The 20,002-nt window shown below is 41.4% G+C and overlaps 1 protein-coding gene across 3 annotated transcripts in view; it reads left to right on the forward strand.

The window, feature by feature from the left end:
- Positions 1–18,986: 18,986 nt before the first annotated feature.
- The window catches only part of Prpsap2 (phosphoribosyl pyrophosphate synthetase associated protein 2), a 37,056-nt gene continuing 36,040 nt past the window's right edge, over positions 18,987–20,002 (forward strand). The window contains exon 1 of one of the 3 annotated variants that reach the window (XM_003465220.5): positions 18,987–19,187. The gene's annotated coding sequence lies outside the window, so the exon portion shown is untranslated. Of the gene's footprint in view, positions 19,188–19,254; positions 19,610–20,002 lie in introns of those variants that run through there. The other 2 variants (XM_005001645.4, XM_063242537.1) reach the window with 2 other exon arrangements.

Here is a 20,002-nt window from a genome sequence, read left to right on the forward strand (position 1 = left end):
CTTTTACCTAGAAAATGGGCCATTGCCTGTCACCTGTAAGTTGAGCCCCAGCTTTCTATAGATTCACAAATCCACAGATTTCCATCCCCCAGAACACAGAAGCCCCCAGCCCTAGACCATAGTGTCCCTTATTCTCTGAGCACCTGTACTTTGTTTTGAATGCGTGTGTCTTTGATTCTGTCTACTAAATTTACCTGAGCCTCTCGCAGGGACACAAAACAATTCTCTTCCAAGACAAAATAGGAACCTCTGCACCAGGCCCAGGATGAGTGGAGGTCACCATCTCCTCTTTGTGGAGACTTCTCAGACTCTGTCAGGTGACCAGAGGATCCTGACTAGGGTTTGGGCAAGGAGAGAATAGTTGTCAGACACAAATGCAAATGACACATGTCACTACCCACTAGAAGCCTTAAGAGTCAGGGCTGTGAAAGAATATAAAATGAAATCAGGAAAGCTAAGACTTTCTGAGGCAGGTCAGGAAATGGCTGCAGGAGAGTACGCAAACCCGCTGAAGGTTAAACTGCAGAATGTTCCTAGACCTAGAGAACAACTGAAGCTCTTCACCTCCTCCTCCAACACCTCTCACCCAGGAAGATCCTTGTTAACCAACAGTCAGATGCATGTGTGACTCAGGTGTCTGCCTCATCAGAGAGCTGTCTCTGAAAATAACTGTGGGAATCTCCTACAACACACTTTACCCCATCTGCCTTATGGGGCTGCCTTGAGGGAATGAACCTGAATTGCAACATGGTTTCCCATATACTATTTCTTTTGACTTGCATATTTTGTAGTTAACACTGAATAATTAGTAAAAACTCTTTTTCCTCTGCTGTAAGAAGGGCAGTGTCTCACTGAGGGGAAGGAAGTGCAGGCGATGTGAGTTAGACACCACTGTTGGCCCCTGAGGGACGCACACATGAGAAATGCTTTTTGTTTGTGTGTGTGATGGTTTGGATTCTAATTGTCCCTCAGAGATCCTTGTGTTAAAGGCTTGGTCATCAACCTGTGGCACCACTGGGAGGGGCGGACCTTTAGGAAATAGAGCCTAGTGAGAGGAAGTTAGGTCATTAGGGGTGCTCTCAGGAAGGCAATGGGGGAATATCAGGACCCCAGACATCCCCCCCCCCCCCGCCTTTCTCTACTTCCTATCCACTATACATTGAGCAGTTTTGCTCTGCCGTGATAGTCAGCCTTGCCCCAGGTCCAAAGCAACAGGGCCAAGTGACCATGAACTGAAACTCTGAAACCACAGGCCAAAAAAGCCTGCATTCCTTGAAGTTGCTTATCTCAGGTATTTCATCATAGGAGTGAAGAGCGAAGACAGCGCTAACAAAGATTTGGATTTCGTTTGTTACTGCAGCTGGACCCAAACCTGTCCTGGCCAGCAGAGAAATGCTGATTGCTCTTCACAGTGCTGGCTCCCTAGACAACTCAGCCCTTGTGCGGCAGCTCTGGCAGGTTCCTCAGATCAAGAAGAGCCCTGTTTTTCTCAGCCTCTGTTTGCCCTGGCTGCCTTCTGGTGTTGCAGAGGACCCACCTGTTCCTTCCATGAAGTGGCCTTCCTAGGGTTTGTGGGCAGAGGGACTCCTTGAGGGCTTGCACCCCTGGCCTCCAGGGAGAGTCCACTTCATCTGGCGAAATCTTTGCACAGCAGATCCCAGTTTACAACTGTTTCAAAGGATTTAATTCATTTTGTATATTTTTGGGGTGCTGAAGCTGAAACTCAGGTTCTTGCCCATGCTAGTCCAATGTTCCTAACTTCTGAGCTACCTAAAGATCTTGACTCTAAAGATCTTGGTTTATATTTCAGACCTAAAATTTGTTATTACACCCAAAACTTTTGAGAGCCCTGTAAAATCAAAAAACATACGTATTTAATTAAATGTCCACAAAATGTAACCAGTTACAAAACGTAACCAGTTACTTAATGTCTTCATTGTTAGACTTAGTGTTCATAAAATTTTCAGGACAGCAGAAAACATGTAGCTTAGATTTTTTTCATTTTTCAAGAAGTCTTCATAAAAGCAACATACAAGGTAATTGCTTAGAAACCACAATGGCTCTTAAATTAAGTGAATCACTTGTAACCAAATGATTTAGGAATTGATATGATACATGCATCAAAGAGCTATATTTTCTGCACTAGGTGGGTGTGTTTTATACATTTAATAAAGGATGTGGAGTACAGTGTCTAAAGGCCATGTGTGAAGCAAGGTCTTCACGCTGTTTGTTGGCCTTTGTGGGACATGGGCTGGTGCCTTTCCTGTGTCTAATGGAGTTTCCAAGTAGCCCCCAATGTTTGTGTCCTCTGTCTCTTCAGAAACAGAGCTCTGAGAGGATAACTCTTGAAGTGCGATACCCAGACAATAGGATAGCATCACCTTGGGTCTTGTTTTAGAAACATCAGTGCTCGTGTTTCACTCCAACCCTACTGAATCAGGAATCTGACAATGGGCCCAGCACTGCATTTTAACAATTCTTAAAAACAAAAACATGGCACTTCCAATTCATACATCTCCTCAAGTTGTACCGCCACTGCTGATCCTCTATGGGGCAACAATGAGCACAGGAAAGGACTTCATTTCCCAGCATTCTCTACTGCAAGATGTGGTCATGGGAGTGAATTTTGACAAATGAGATGGAAGTGGAAGGGAGATTCCAAAGGAAACCTCCTGGAAAGGAAGAGATGCCTCTTTGCACTTATTCTCAGGATGCTGGGCTGGAATGGTCACTCACCATGATGTCCTCACCAAAGCTGAGCTGATGCCAGCAAAACATCCTGAACCTCTAGCATTGTGAACTAAATAAACTTTGTTTCTTCTGAAGTATCCAGCTCCAGATATTTCATTATGGTAATGAGACACAGACTAATACAGAGGGAGTGTGTTGGGACAGGTGAGATGACAACTGACAGGTCCACAGGGTCCAACATGCAGGGCACAGGATGTGTTTCTCAGACAATGCAGGTTTTTAAAGTAAACTTCTACATGGACTATCCTGCTGTTTGAGACTAAAGAACTTTTCAATCATTGTAACAATTTTCCCCTCATGCTTTGCAGGTCCAGGCAAGCACTCATCTACTCTCTGCCTGCATAGATTAAATTTACCTTTTCTATAATCTCATATAAAGGGATTGCAGAGTGTTTATACAGCGTTTTCTGTCATTCACATAATATGTTTTAGAATAATCCATGAGTCAAATTTTAGTTTATTAATATATTACAGTCTGTTCTTCCATTTCCTAGCCAAAGGACATTTGGACTATGTCTGATTTTTGCAGACAGTACTTAAAACTGCTACGAATATTCATGTACAAAATTTGTTGATAACGTTTGTTTTCATTTCTTTAGGATAAGAGTCTAGGAGAGGAATTGCTGGATTTTACTGTAAGTGTAGGTTTGATTTTATAGGAAACCATGGAATTGCTTTCCAAAGTTTACCATTTCAGATTCCCAGTGACCATCTATGTGAATTCTCTTCCTTTCACTTCTTTACCAACAATATTGTTGGTTTGTTAGGTGTCTGTCATTGTGACAAAGTACCTGGGATAATCAATTTAAAAAGAAGTTGATTTGGGCTGATAGTTTCACTCTGCAGTCACTTGACTCTTGCTTTGGGCCTGTGGTAGCACAGCACATCATGGTAGGAATACAGGGTGGAAGAAACCTGTCCACCTCATGGTGCCTGGGAAGCAAAGAGAGAAAAAAAAGGAGAAAATAAGAGTCCCAATGTTTCTTTTTTGTGGGTATGGGAGGGCTTAGTTTGTTAATTTATTTTTTTAATTTAAAAAAATATATAAAACAAAGGGGGAGATTAAGAGGATATAACAGCACAGGTCAGAACAGAACAATTTAAGCAACAGTGTTTCACCACAGGATAACCCAATATAACAGTAGTTACTATAGTGTCTCTTTCCTTGAAATATTTGAGTATGCCTTCGTATACTATCAAACATAACAAGACAGTGCAAAACCATTCAAGAGGGTAAAACTATTACAGGATATTTAGAACCAACTAACAGAAAACAAACAACGGTTTCTATATTATCTCCTTGACTATGAAAAATTTTGTTTATACTATCACATATCATAAAATCCATTAAGATACAACATGATAAAACAGATGGAGACAGAAGAACAAAAACTTGACGGGACTTCAAAACAAGCTGATATTAAATCAGCACTAGCTATTATAATGTATTGTTTTCTTCAAAATAACTGTTCATACCATCACAGACAATAAAATCAAACATCCCAGAATAAAACCATTCCAATTAATGAATGAAAACATTTTAAGGCTTCAAAGCAATATAATGGGGAATCATGATTACCACATATTTTATGTATTCTTACCATTTCTTACACTAAGGAAACTATTCGGCATTTATATATGTGAGTTTGATTTATTTCACTTATGAGTATGGTCTCAAGCTGTGCCCATTTATTTATAAATATCTCAATGGGATCATTCTTTATAGCTGAGTAGTACTCCATTGTATAAAAATACCACAACTTGGGCTGGGGATTTAGCTCAGTGGCATAAGCACCTGCCTTGCAAGTGTGTGGTCGTGAGTTTGATCCCTGGTACCAATAAAAAAGAAAAAGAAAAAAATTAAAAATACCACAACTTTTTTATCCGTTCCTCAGTTGATGGACACTTGGGTTGTTGCCAAGATATGGCTATTACAAATTATGCTGCTATAAACATGGGTGCACATATATCACTGTGGTATGATGCTTTCAGTTCTTCCGGGAATATGCCTAGAAGTAGAATAGCTGAAATAAATGGGACTTCCAATCCCATTGGGTTTTTGAGAAAACTCCAAACTGACGTCCACAATGGTTGCACCAGTCTACACTCCCAACAACAGTGCAGGAGAGTTCCTTTTTCCCCCACAACCTCTCCAGCATTTATTGTTGATAGTTTTCCTGATCCTGGCCATTCTTTCAGGAGTGAGATGGAATCTCAGTGTGGTTTTAATTTGCATTTCTCTAATGATTAATAATGATGAACATTTTTTCAAGTATTTATTTGCCATTTGTACTTCTTCATCTGAGAAATGTGTATTCATTTCAGATGCCCATTTTTGGACTGGATCTTTGAATTTTGGGGGTCTGATTTTTTTTTAATGCTTTATATGTTTTAGACAGAAGTCCTGTGTCAGAGGGACAGTTCACTGAGATTTTTTCCCAGTTTGTGGGTTTTCTTTTCACTATGCTGGAGATTTCTTTTGACATGCAGAAACTTTTTAATAAGAGGTGGTCCCAGTTATTGATTCTGGGAAGTATTTCTCATACGGTTTGATTCCTGTACATGAATTCTCTACCTACCCCTATGTCTTCAAGATATTTACCCAATTTGTCTCCCAATAAATTTAGTGTTTCTGTTTTAATATTCAGATCTTTGATCCATTTAGATTTTAATTTAGTACATGGTGATAGGCATGGGTCTAGTTTTAGTTTTCATCATATGGAGAGCCAGCTTTTCCAACACCATCTATTAAAGAGACTGTCCTTCATCCAGTGAACATGTCTGGCCCCTTTATCAAAGATAAGGTGGTTGAGTGTGTTTGTAGTTGTAGTTGTATCTTCTAATCTATTCCATTGATCTTCGGCTCTGTTTTCATTCCAACACCATGTTGATTTTACTACAGTTGCTTTGTAGTATAACTTCAAGTCAGGGATTGTGATGAGTCCTAACTTGCCTTTGCTGCTTAGAACTGTCTTTGCTATTCTAGATCTCTTCCTACTCCAGATGAATTTTAGATTTAGAATTTTAGATACCTCTTAAATCTCTAGATTTAAGAGGTATGTTGATGGTATTTTTATCAGTATTGCATTGAATCTGTATAACAGTTTTGGGAGAATGGCCTTTTTTTTTTTTTTTTTTTTTTGGTCTTTTTATTGGCACCGGGGATCGAACTCACGATTGCCTGCTTCCAAGGCAGGCGCTTATGCCACTGAGCTAAATCACTAGCCCCGAGAATGGCCATTTTCACAATATTTATTCTTCCTATCCATGAGCAAGGGATGTCTTTCCATTTTCTGAGATCATCTTCAATTTCTTTTTTCAGTGTATCATAATTTTCTCTATATAGATCTTTCATTGCTTTCATGAGAATAATTCCGAAATATTTCTTTTTTGTTTTGTTTTGTTTTGTTTTTCCTTTTTATCGGTACCAGGGATCGAACTCATGACAGCCTGCTTGCAAGGCAGGCGCTTATGCCGCTGAGCTAAATCCCCAGTGCCAATATTTCATTTTTTTAGTTGCTAGTTTGAAGGGTGTGGCTTCCCTTATTTCTCTCTCTGTGATTTTGTTATTAGTGTAGAGGAATGCTATTGATTTTTGTGAATTTGTTTTGTATCCAGCTACATTGCTGAATTTATTTATTATATCTAGGAGTCTTTCAATGGAGTTTTGGGGGTCTTCTATGTAGAGTATCATGTCATCTGCAATTAATGATAATTTAACTTCTTCTTTTCTATCTTTACCCCTTTTATTTCTCTCTCTTCTCTAATTGCTCTGGCTAGTATTTCCAGTACTATATTAAGTAGGAGTGGTGATAAGAGACATACTTGTCTTGTGCCTGATTTTAAGGAAAAGGCCTTCAGTTTTGGCCATTTAGTATGATACTGGCTGTTGGTTTGTCATAGATGGCCTTTATTATATTGAGGTAAAGACCATCTATTCCACTTTTCTGTAAGGTTCTTATCATAAATGAATGTTGGATATTATCAAAAGCTTTTTCTGCATCTATAGAGATGATCATGTGATTCTGACTTTTGGCTTTGATATGGTGGATTACATTCATTGATTTACGTATGTTGAACCATCCCTGCATGCCTGGGATGAATCCCACTTGGTCATGGTGTATAATCTGCTTGATGATTTGCTGTATTCTATTTTGGCAATATTTTATTGAGGATTTTTGCAGCTGTGTTCATTAGAGAGATTGGCCTGTAGTTCTCTTTTTTAGTTGGGTCCTTCTCAGGTTTTGGTACTAGAGTAATATTTGCTTCCAGGAATGACTTAGGAAGGATTGCTTCCTTTTCAATTTCATTGAAGAGTTTGAGGAGTGTCGGCATTAAGTCTTCTTTGTACTTCTTGTAGAATTCTGCAGTGAATCTGTCTGGGCCTGGGCTCTGCTCTGTAGGTAAGTACTTAATTACTTTTTCAATTTCATTAATAGAAACTGGATTATTCAGCAGGCATATATCTTCTTGACTTAGCTTTGGTACTTCATATGTTTGTAGGAACCTATTTCTTCTGTGTTATCAAACTTTTGAGAGTAGAGGTTTTCGAAATAGGTGTTGATGATCTTCTGTATTTCTACAGTCTGTAGTGAGTTTGCCTTTTTCATTCCTTATAGCATGAATTTGAGCTTTTCCTTCCCTTTTTTTAATAAGGTTGGCTAGGGGCTTATCAATTTTATTTATTCTTTCAAAGAACCAACTCTTTGATTCATTGATTCTTTGGATTGTTTTCTTAGTCTCTTTAATTTCTCCTCTGATTTTTGTAATTTCCTCCCTTCTTTTGGCTTTGGGCTTGATTTGCTTTTCTCTTTCTACATATTTGAGGTGTAACATCAGGTTATTTATTTGTATTTGTTCTGATTCCTTATGTGGGAACTCAGTGCAATAAATTTTCCTCTGAGGACAGTTTTCATTGTCCCACAGATTCTGGTAAGTTGTATTTATATTTTTGTTTGCTTTAGGTATTGTTTAATTTCTTCTTTAATTTCCCCTGTGACCTACTGATTACTCGAGTATATTATTCAGGGGCTGGGGATTTAGCTCAGTGGCATAAGCACCTGCCTTGCAAGCAGGCAGTCGTGAGTTCGATCCCTGGTACCGATAAAAATGAAAAAGACCAAAAAAAGAGTATATTATTCAGTTTCCATGTGTTTGTGGAATTTTTGAAGTATCTTTTATCATTAATTTCTAATTTCACAGTGCTATGATACCATAACATGTATGGGATAATTTCAACTCTTTTGCATTTATTTAAATACGTTCTGTGGGCTAATATATGGTCTATTTTAGAGAATGTCCCATGTACTGTTGAGAAGAATGTGTATTCTGATGTAGTTGGATGGAACACTCTGTATATGTCTATCAAGTCCATTTGCTCACAGATATGATTCAGTTCTGTTATTTCTTTGCTGATTTTCTGTCTGGTTGATCTGTCCCTTGGTGTCAATGGTGTGTTAAGGTCTCTTGTTATAATTGTGTTACTGCTAATTTGGTTTTTCATTTCTGTTAATAGTTGTTTTATATAACTGGGTGCTCTGGAATTTGGTGCATACATATTTAAGATAGTTATCTCTTCCTCTTGAAGTTTTCCCCTAACCAGTATGTAATGACCTTCTTTATCTCTTCTGATCATTATTGGTTTAAAGTTCACATTGTCTGCAAACAGAATAGCCACCCTACTTTTTTTCGGGGGGGGGGGGTTCCTGTTGCATGAAGTATTGTTTCCCATCCTTTGACTTTCAGTCTGTGAGTATCCTTTTGGGTTAGATGGGTTTCTTGCAGACAGCATATGGTTGGATCTATTCTGCCAGTCTGTTTCTTTTTAATTGATGCACTGAGACCATTTACATTAATGGTTATAACTGTTATATATTGTTATACATTGTTTGTTGACATCTTATCTTGCTGCTGTTGCATCTTTATCTTTCCATTCTATTTAACTGTCTGCTTTGCTTAATGGTTTTTTCCTAAGTGTATCTAAACTGTCTTTCAGTATTCTTTGCAGGGTTGGCTTGGTGATCATGAAGTTCTTCAGCTGTTCTTTGTCAGAGAAGTATCTTATTTCTCCATCAATTTTGAAGGACAGTTTTTCAGAGGACATAAGTCTAGGTTGGAAATTCACTCCATTCTCTTCTTTACTTTATTGTTTGTGTTGAGAAGTCTGCTGTAATTATGATAGGTTTTCCTTTATGGGTAATCTGTCTTTTCTCTTTGACAGCTTTTAATATTCTATTCTTATATTGGAATTCTGGGATGGTGATTATTATATGTCTGGGTATAGTTTTATTTTGGTTATGGCCATTTGGAGTTCTATATACTTCACTGATCCAGATGTCAGTTTCCATTCTCATGTTTGGGAAATTTTCAGCTATTATTCTCTAAATATCCTCTTGACATCCTTTATGTTGTCCCCTTCTTTTTCACTTATCCCTATCAATCGTATGTTGTTTTCTTTGCATCATCTTGCCTCTGTTGGATTGTTATTTCCTGATTCCTTGCTATTTTTAAAAGATCTTTCCTTTCCTGTTCACTAGCTTCAATCTTATCTTCAAGGTCTGAAATTCTATCTTCACTTTCATTTTTACAACTGTCAATGGAATTTTTGATTTCCTGTATATCTCTTTGCATCTGCTTTAAGTATTCTGTTTGTTTCTTACATTGTTCATCCAGGGATTCTACCTTTTTGTTTAGTTCCTCGAATTTTTTAACTGTGTCTTCTTTAGATGTGTTCAGCATGTCTTTCATTTCTTTTATCATTTCTTCTTTTACTTGGGAGATTATTTCTAGTTTGAATTCCTTTAAAGCTTCCTGGAGTTGCTTCTTTATTTCAGTTGCTATTATGGCAGGTATTTCAGGTGGATGGCATATATTTTCTTCTGTGTACATGGCTCCTAGGGTTTCTTTGGATGGGCTGGAGGTTTGAGATTGTATTTTGGTCTTCATTTTGTCATTTTCCTATATTACTGTGTTTCAAGTGTTGTTCCAAGGCTACCCCAGGGCCTGTTGGAAATCCTCTTCTATGCCCTCAGCTCCTGGGACTCTGGCCGCCCAGTTCCCTGGATTGAGAAAGGATCACTGGAGGTGGAGTAGACAGGCCCAAGCTCTATGGTACAGGTTGAGTGTGGCAGGAAGCTGTGAAGTTCCTTGGCTGGTGGGAGCAATGATCCCAAACTCCCTGGTTCAGGGGGATCGTGCAGGGACACTCACCACAGGCCGCTCAGCCTCCGGAACTGTGGGCGCTGGCAAGCCAGGGACCCCAGAGTCCACCAAGCATGACAGGGAGCCGGGCAGTTGTTGCAGGTGGGCTCAAGCTGGTCCAGTGCAGCAGGAAGTTCCTTGGCCCAGCCCCAGTGAGGATCCCAAACTCCCTGGGTTCGGGGAGATGGTGCGGGGACACTCACCCCAGGCCACTCAGCCTCCAGCCTCCAGCCTCCAGAACTCCCAATGTTTCCTTCAAGGGCGCATCTCAGTGATCTAACTTCCTCCTACTGGGCTTGACCTCCTAAAGGTTCCACCACCTCCTAGTAGTATCATGAGCTGGAGGTCACAGTTCTAACATGTAGGCCTCTAAGGGACATTTCAGAACTAAACTATACTTCAACTTACTTTTAGACATATTAGCAAACTTAATTCTTTGCATAATCTGGTCACAAACTGAATTGACTGAGAACCAAATCAAATTCAATGGTTAGGTGCAATGTAGACTTCGTGGGGATATTTGATTGGGTTTTTGTCCAGTTCTGTTTCCCACCACAATTGCGGAGAGAATTCAGTTCATGAACCAAAGCATGTATATGCCCAGTAGTAAATCACTGAGCTTTAATTTACATTTTGATGAAGACTAATAATAGTAAGCAGCTTTCACTGGCCAGGAATTGTTGGTTCTTCATATCCATAATTGGAAAGTTCAGTCAGCAGGAAGCAGGGCCCAGGGCCCCCGTCTGCAATCTTCACTAACAGAGGTTTTCAGGGCAGGAAGGAGAAGTTCAGCTTGTAAGTTCATAGCCAGGGACTCTCCTGCTCAGACAGTTGTAGGGCAGGTAGAGGAGGAGATCAGTGGGCTCCACAGACTCCAGCTCAGGATGAGGTATTTAGAGGCCCAAGCAAGAGGAACATGATTTTGGGGGCTGGTTGGGACTCCAGCTTAGGGTCTGGGAGATGATAGTCTCTGGGAGGGGAGGTACCCAGGAGCCTTGTGCTGGAAGCAGGGCTGTGTTGATTGCACTTTCCAATTATGGATATGGAGAACCAACAATTCCTGGAAGGTGGGCTGCTGCTGTGACTCAGGGCAGTGCAGACCAACAGCACCCAAAACAGCTGCATGCAAGAGCAATGGACTGGGAGCTGCTGGCAGGAGGCAGCCACTGGGCTTGTGTGTGGCTTATCTCGACTTCACTGTGGCTTTGGTTCATTGACAGGTACCATAAATACATGGTTCAAGTCTGGTCCACAACAGTCTTCCAGGAGGTGGGTGGCACTAACTTATTCACAGATGAGGAAACTGAGGGTCAGGGAAGAGAAGTGACTTCTAAAGTATTATAGCCAAAGATGCTCACACTATCATCATCATTATAATGAATGTCATATTGTGGAAACTATTTTAATGCAGAGAAAAATTTTAAAATTTATATTTCTAAGACTAAGCATATTTCTAAGACTGTTCAAGGATGAGACCAGGAGACACAGCCTGGTCCCATGGTTAGAAAGCTACAGACTTAACGAGCCTTGACACTCCGGGTGCCAATTATAAGATAAGAGTAGCTCAGCCAGGAAAAAATCTTTCTCTTACTTCCAAGTCCTAGAGAGTTACCACTTCAAGGACACCTCTGCCCGGTCTCAAACAATGATGGATTCTCCCTCTGTGTTGCACAATAGTAACCTCATTTAGTTGCTATTTCTGTAAGAGCAAATTCTGCCTAGCACTTAGTGACAAAGACATGTGTAACCAACATAGATATTATGTCATCTACCTTTTCTACTTCCTTTTGGAAACACAGATAAATGACTGGAAAATTCCGGTCAGGGCTGATGATTTGGAAATCTTCTAAAGTCCTTCTGGTACTGTGTCTCCATTTGGTCTGGTCCTGATTTCCACATCAATATAAGATAATAATACTATTGATACACTTAGAAAAAATGTTATAAAATTACTTGTAAGTACTGGACATGTACAGTACAGTTTATTGGGTATTAAATCAGGATTTTACTAACTACTTGATTTTCAGTGGCTGGCCCACTGGATTGTCTTACAAGTAGGCACTTTCTGGTTCCTAACTGTGGACCCAGCTCTAAGTCCCGGCACGTAGGAAGTACTCAATATTTGATGGGTGGGTGAGAAATGATATTCAGCTGGCAGTTTGGCCAGCATAACAAGGGACAGCTTGATTTGAACAAGTAATTTTTAAAAACTGGGAAAGAGGGCTGGGGATTTAAGCGCCTGCCTTGCAAGCAGGCAGTCGTGAGTTCGATCCCTGGTACCGATAAAAACAAAAAAGACAAAAAAAAAAAAAAAACTGGGAAACATTGGCCATCAACTCAACCAATATAAAACTTGGTGGAGCCAAGGTTAATGAGAAAATAGGGACATTCTGGTGAGAATATAAATTAATTCAAAATGTCTAGGTAACAAGATTGTACAAGTTCAAACCCTGTTGGCCTGACAAACTTATTTCTAGAAATTTAACATGAGAAAATAATTGGGCAATTATACAAAAACAGGTTGCACAAAATACCCTGAATTAGGGATCAGTTTTAAAAAATCGTGACCCATCCACAACACAATAGTCCTAAATGTGGCTAACAGAAAATGGTTGTCAACTGTGTGTAAGGTACAACTCACTTGGCTGTCATGACAGCCCCATGAAGTAACTGCCATGATTGCTCTCATTTCATATATGAGGAAACAGGTCCAGAAGAGTTAAGGAACTTGCTCCACCTCACACAGCTGAGAAGAAAGAAAGAGGCCCCCCGGCCACAGGTTCCTAAATTTGTGCTCTTTGTCCATTGTTCACATAATGATGGTGACGCCCAAATGCCAGGGTTGTGTCCCACAGTGATGAGGAATGAAACCACAGATGGAAGAGATAGGATGCAAGCAAATTCACTGAAAATATACACTATCTAGCAAGTAAAAAATGTGGGGAGCCACAGCAGATTATAGCAAACCTCAGGACATCTGAGCCCCCTGAGGAGCTAAACTTGCTGTCTATTACAGGTGTGGAGCAGGATACGCTTCAGTAACAATGACTTAGCATGAGATGACCACACATGTGCTGGTGAGGCCAGCATGCAGGAATGTAAACATAACAACATATACAAAGGCTGGATGATAAAGACACAATTGCTCTCTGCTTGCTGCCTGCTGCTGCTGCTGTGCTGATATCTGCCTCCATGCTGTCTCTGGGGACCTCACAAGCAATTTACCCCTTAGCCTCCTCCACTCTGATAGATATAAAGGCAAGGAAGTAAAGTTCCCACCATCAAGGAGGGGGTTCTGAGTAGGATACCCATGAGGGAGTCTTTGTCTAGAAGTTGTTAATGGGTTTAGAAAAGAACTACCCTATGGAAGACTACCTACTTTTCAGGGTCCAATTTATGCAGTGTTGTGGGGAATCACTCAGACTGCTTCACAGTTCAGGGACATTAAAGACAACTGAGGACATGACCCTGCTTGTCTGCACAGGCTCACAATGGGGTACAGTTATGTAACCATGATTTAGCACAGATGAACTCCCATGCGCTGGTTAGAGCACTATACAAGAATGTAAATATGAGATAACAACCTGGGTAAGAATTATACAACAAAAACAGTGGTTCTCTCCTCTGCTCCATGCTGCCTGCCACTGTTGCTGATGTCTTGAACATGTACATTCTCTAACCTTGGGACTTCACCCATGAAAGAAAATCTTCCTTGAGTCCCCAAAGCAGGCCAACAAGTATTCACACAGTGCCCATGCCAAGCCCATGTACCCTTCAGCCAATGGCCTGCCTGATCATGCTCTGGAAAGATCCTGAACAGGTGAAGGACAATCAGTAGATGTTTTTGTAAGGTCCCTGGAGGGTCACAACTCAGCAGGCTCCATTTTGGAATTCCTGACTCCATTTTGGGGCTGCTGTCCTTAATGCCTGGTAAAATCCTAACTCCTATTTCACTGATCCCTGTTACAATGATGTAAAACTAAATCAATCGCCCTGGAACCACGTCTACAATAAATTGTTAACAGGAAAATAGAGGCTAAAAATGTACTAAGGATAGTTACTTGTCTACATAGAAAAAGGGCAAATATTTCTGATTTTTTCATTGGACTTTTTGAAATGTGTAAATATTATCATAATTACCAAAAGAATGATTTAGGGGTAAACAGAAAAACAAAAATTAGAGGATGGGGAGAGGATTCAGGGATGAAACTTTCAAAGCTCCCCAGCATGGTGACCTGATTTAGGCCTCTGCTCCCTCCCACTGGAGGACAAACCATTGTCCTCTTATTTTCCTTAGGGAAACACAAGAGGCTTGTTCTTCTTCCTTGATGGCCACAGATGCAAGGCTGAAGAATCAGCTGCAAACAGTTTCCTCTGGCCACCTCTGACTCAGGAACACCATGGAAATGCTATTTCTCACCTCCAGTCTCTATACAGCTGCTAACACAAGTGATCATCTGTTCATGAGAAAACTAAGCGTGGAAAAGTGACTGGATCTATTAAAGGTTATTTCTGCAATAGGACAGTCAACATGCAGACCCTGTTCCTGGTGTCTGACAGCCATCTCCCCGTCATCTGAAGGCAGGGGATCATTCTGCTACTGTAAATTGCTTGGGAACAAAAAAAAACTTCTATCAGATGATAGCAAGATTCTTAGCCTTGGGCCTCTTGATTCATATTCCACATGTAAGAGTCTGAGCCTTGAGTATAGCCAGTGATGTTTTCCCAGCAATCTGGGCTCTCCTAATATATGCAAACCCCCAAAGGGGCAAGGGATTAGCAAGGGATTCAGCAAAGTCTGCATTAGCACGTAACTGCCCACATGCTTTAAATTTTATTCCATCTCTTTCTCCTTTAAAATTATAATTATTGACACATACTAGTTGTATAGTAAAGAAATTCATTATGCTATTTTCATATATGCATATACTGTGCATTGATCACCCCTCTCCTACCTTCTCCCTCTCTCCTAGCCCTCCTCCCAGGTCTGTGTAGTCCCTGTTCTACTTTTTTTTAGTTCCCACATTTGAAAGAAAACATGAAATATGTGTCTGTGTCTGAATTATTTTGTTTAACATGATATCCTCCACTTCCCTACATTTTTTTGCATATGACCGAATTTCATTCTCCTTTATGGCTGAGTAGGATGTGGGTGTGTGCATGTGTGCACATGTGCATGCCATGTTTGCTTTGCTCATTCTATTGCTGACAGATACCTAGACTGATTGCTTGCCTTGGTTATTGTGAATGGTGCCTCTCTTGCTCCTTTCTTGCTCTTATATAGCAAAGCATTCTGAAACTCAGTGCCTTATTGCAAAATTTTATAATTATCACTTAATTTTCTGGTTTGACTAGGCTCAGTTGGGTAGTTCTTGCTTATAGTAGCCTGTCATATAACTTCAGTTAGCTTGTGGCTAAAACTGCAGTTCCCTGGTGAGTCATGTAGGCTGGACATTCACCATAGTACATTCCCATGGCCTAAACTCCACGAATAAGAAAGGGAGGGCTGGAATGTATCTTGAGGGTAGAGCACTTGCCTAGCATGCAGAAATCCTGAGTTCCAGGCCCAGCACTCTGGGGTAAAAAGAGATCATTTAACAGCTTATAAGAGATTTTAAAACCACAGGGAGAATGAAAACTAGATATAGGAGCATTATTTGCTATAATAAAGCAAAAGAAATGATACGCTTAGTGCCTATAGAGAGGAAAACTGATGAGACCTCATTTCACTGCAGAGCCTTGGAAGGAGTGAAATTCTGTGTGACACAAATCTATAATTGTATGCTACTTCTTGTTTTCTTTCTGTCGACCAAAGCGCACCATTTTTGTGTCAGGCATTGGGTTGGGTACTGAGAAACAGTGATTACCAGTTGTCTGAGTTATTTTTCACTGGTTGTTGAAACAAAATACCTGACACCCAACATGAAAGAAGGAAAAGTTTATTTCTCATAGGTCAGAGATTTCAGTCCATACTCAGTTGGCTCCAAGGCAAAATGACGTGGCTGAGGGGAAGCAGTTTATGGAGCATATAAACAGCAAGCATGAACAGCAAAAGAGAAAGACACGCCTTCTTCCCTCAGGTACACTGTATGCTGGCTCCACCTCTGGGCAGGTATAGCACACATACCACCAATCATAGTGCTACACAATGAACCAATCAGAAATAGTAGATTTGGCCACATCCATAATTGTATGAGGCTTGGGGGGAGCACTGACATAAACCATGACACCAGTAGACGCAAAGAGCCTGCTCTCATACTCTCACCATGAAGCTTACGGTCTATTGAGGTAGGGGCAATACTATCCAAATATAGGCTGTGCATTCCTAACCCAAAATCTGAAGTATGAAATGCTTCAAAGTCCAAAATTTCCGAGTACTGATGGAGTGCCAAAAGTGAAAAATTTGACAATTTTGTTTCAAACACAAAATGTTTTTTAATTAAGATTATTGGTACATTTTAGGTGTAAATAATGATCATGTTAATCATGGGAAATTTGTGCCAAACATGATATAACTTGAATCTTTTTTTCTCCTTTCCCCTAGCTTTCCTTCAACTTCTTCTCCTCCTTATTTATGAAAGGTTTGTTTCCTTCTTATCATTTTTTTCTTTCCTCTCCTTCCTTTCTCCCTCCTCTATCACTAATTCCCCATTCCATTAGAAAATGTTCACAATATCTCTTTTATTTTGGTCCTTATCTACATATTCAGTTTCCCACACCAAAGAAACACCGTACACAAGGCAAACATAAACTTATTAAAAATATTGTATAAAAATCTTCAGGCTATGGGTATGAAGTACATATGAATTATAAACAAATTTCATGTTTAGACTTGGACCCCATCCTTAAAGTAACTTACTACGTATATGCAAATTATCCAACAAATAAAAAATTCATAAATTCCAAACACTTCTGGTCACAATCATGTTGCTAGGACACTGAATATGTAAATGTTTAATTAACAACCTCAAAGAAGAAGTACAAGGGATGATCAAAATATACAGCTAATATTTAAATTTTTAAAATGTACTACAATAAAAGATACAAGGCCATTAATCCTCCTTTAAAAAACACCTCCTTAAAAAATAAATTAAATAAAATATACCTCTTTGCTTCAAACACATGTCTCCATTTGTTCTTTCAATTTCTGAAGCAGTTTTGGAAGTCCTCTTTTGCGAGTGTCTTTACAAATTCAGATAAAAAAATACAGTGAATGCTGCTACTGAGTGTCATCCAATGGAAAGGAAGGCTCATAAATACATTATGGTGTGTCCTTATCCACCTGATTCACCAGATCTAGACCCTTGTGATTTCTGATTCTTCCCCAAAATCAAAGTGACCATCAAAAGTAAATAGTCTGAATTGACTCAAGACATTGAGGCAGCCACAATAGCACTACTAAAGATACTTACAAAAGGACTTCCAGAATTATTTCAAAAGAAAATGGCAAGAAAGATGGCATAAGTGTATTCAAATGATGGAGGACGGGTGTGGTAGTGCATACTTGTAAACTCAGAACTTGGGAGGCCGAGGCAGGAAAATCTCTGAGTTTGAGACTAGCTTGGACAACCCAGTGAGTTGAAGGCCAGCCTGAAATCCATAGCAAAATCCTGTCTCAAAAATCCAAAAACCAGCAAACAACACCTAGTTGATTGGTTTGGCACAGTTTTGTGTTTATGTGTAGAGTACTGAGTCACTGAAGATGGAAGACCTTCCCTCTGTGTGGTGGAGAACCAATAGGCCTACATCCTGGATGCAGTAAAAAGGGAAAGGAGAAAGTCTGGCTCTGCCTCTTCAGAAGAGTTCGAGTCCTTGCCATCACCTTAAGGTGTCCATTTCCAGACTCCTAGCACAGATTCTTCTGCGTCCTGCCAGGGACTCTCCAGGGACTCTGCAGTGAGCTCCAGGCCTTAGACTTGTGACTGGGTCTTTTGCATCTCCAATGAGCACCTGGCCCTTTTGCGTTCTTCTCCACCTGACTGTGCAGATGGCCTTCCTAAGCCTCTTTTGTAAATCCTTTATGTGTCACACACACACACAAATTAAATCTGATTCTCTAGTGAACCCTGACATAAACTGCCTCTAGCTACCTATGCAACCTCCCATGAACAATTTCATGCCTCACTCATGTGAAAAAATCCAAAGCAGAACTTTAGCAGTGCTATGCTAAGTATGGGTTAGTTAACGGAGATGTTGGTGCCAGGCCCACTGGGTTAAAATTCTGTCCACTGCTTTTTCATTGGAAAAGGTATTAAATGTGGGTGTCCAGGCTCACACAGCTATGAAAATGAAGATAATTCCTAACTCACACTCTTGTAAGAATTAACATGTAAAGAGCCTCAAAAAGGTCCTGGCCTGACACCCATAAGTGCTACATATGCTTGTTAGTATGTTATATTAACATGTAAACATACTTTTAAGATATGAAGACATCAGACGATGGATACCAAAAGCACTCATTTCTCTGTAATAAAAGAAGGGCAACAACGCAAATAACAATGGTATCTGAGCACTTGCTATATGCTAGGATCCATGAGAAGAGCTCTGCAGGTTTTTCATTGGATCTTCACAGCAGTGCCAAGAGATGAGTACTGCCATTCAGCACGGTTTGTTTTTTAAATGGAAAAAAACTCCACAGTATTTCAAAACAAAATAATAGGAGAATGACAATAGCGGAAATTGAGGCTCCAAGAGAAGCAGTGTGTCCTAGGTTTCAGGCCCGGGAAGATTTGAGTCCACATCTATAAATTCCAAACCTCAGACTCAGTCCACTCCTCTGCTTTCTCTCGTAGCTGGCTTGGGGCTCAGAGTGTCCGAGAAGTCTCAACAGATACCTCCATCTGAGGCCACACCCCGCTTCAGAGGGTCCCTAACCCCCACTGCCATGCCCACTGCCTCATTCCCGCCCCACCGAAGAGCTTGGGACTACCTGGTCCCAGCTTCTGGCCACGCCCTCTTGCCCCGCCCCTCACGCCGATTCGCCCCACCCCCTGGCCGCAAGCGAAGGTTCCGCCTTCTCCGTCCCTCCCCCGGCGGGCCGCGCCCACAGACGGCCCAGAGCCACGCGCCACTACATCCCAGTTCAGTCCCGCCCCGCCCCCGGCCTCGCCGTCGCAGCGGATGCCGGTCTTGTGCCTGGAGTCGCCATTTTGCCGCTAGAGACGCCGTCTGGAGACCTGAGCGCTCTTCCTTCGGCGGCCGAGGCTGCTGCGGGGCCGGGGCTGGGTCTGGGCCAGGTAGGCGGGCGGGCTAGAGCTGGTGGCAAGCATCGGCGCGGCCCTGTGGCCCCGACGTTAGCGGACGCAGGTGCCCCGGACGGGGAGTCCTGCCGGCGGGTCGCGGGCCCCGGGCGGCGGCGGGTGCGGCGCTGGGGGCGACCCGGTCTCCGCCTGCACGGCCCCCCTCTCCCTTCCTCCCTACTCTCCGTCGGGGTCGGCACGGCCAGGCCTGGCGGGCAGCCCCGGGGTCCCCGCCCGTCAGGTGCTGCTGGGAGCCCAGCCCAGGTGTGGGACCGCGGGAGGCGGCTCTGGGTCTCACATGGCCTCTGCTGCCAGTGAGCCTGGCCGTGCTGAGCCGCGGACGTTTACCCCCAAAACGACGATTTTATTCCACTTGGAGCTCCTCCCTGCAGAGACTGAGAGAGGACCAAGATGTTACAGTAAGACAGCAGTTATTATTCTACCTGGACATGCTCTGGCTCCAGTCCGTTCCATTGATTAGGGGGTTTCTTGCTTCTTAGAATATTGGCGCCCCTTGGGGGTTTAGGTTTTGTGAGGAGACTGAATGCGGCCTGGGGCTTTGAGGCATGAGGAAGTGTGATCAGTAGTGTTTAAAAATTTAAATCCACAAATAAAAATAATTCACCCACATTGTTGAACCCTGCTGCAGAATACCCGTCTTGTCCGTATTCTGCTGTCCCTAACCATTACTACCCAGTTCTGCTCACATCATTTATATATCTGCATAGTGTTGAATATTTATATTATATGCATAGGTAGACTTGTACTTAGTTATCCTGTTACTGACCGTGTACACAAGTCTAATTCCTCTT

The sequence above is a fragment of the Cavia porcellus genome, unplaced genomic scaffold (genome assembly GCF_034190915.1).
Source record: "Cavia porcellus strain 051 isolate PalLab524CR breed Dunkin Hartley unplaced genomic scaffold, mCavPor4.1 scaffold_32, whole genome shotgun sequence".
NCBI classification, from domain to species: domain Eukaryota; kingdom Metazoa; phylum Chordata; class Mammalia; order Rodentia; family Caviidae; genus Cavia; species Cavia porcellus.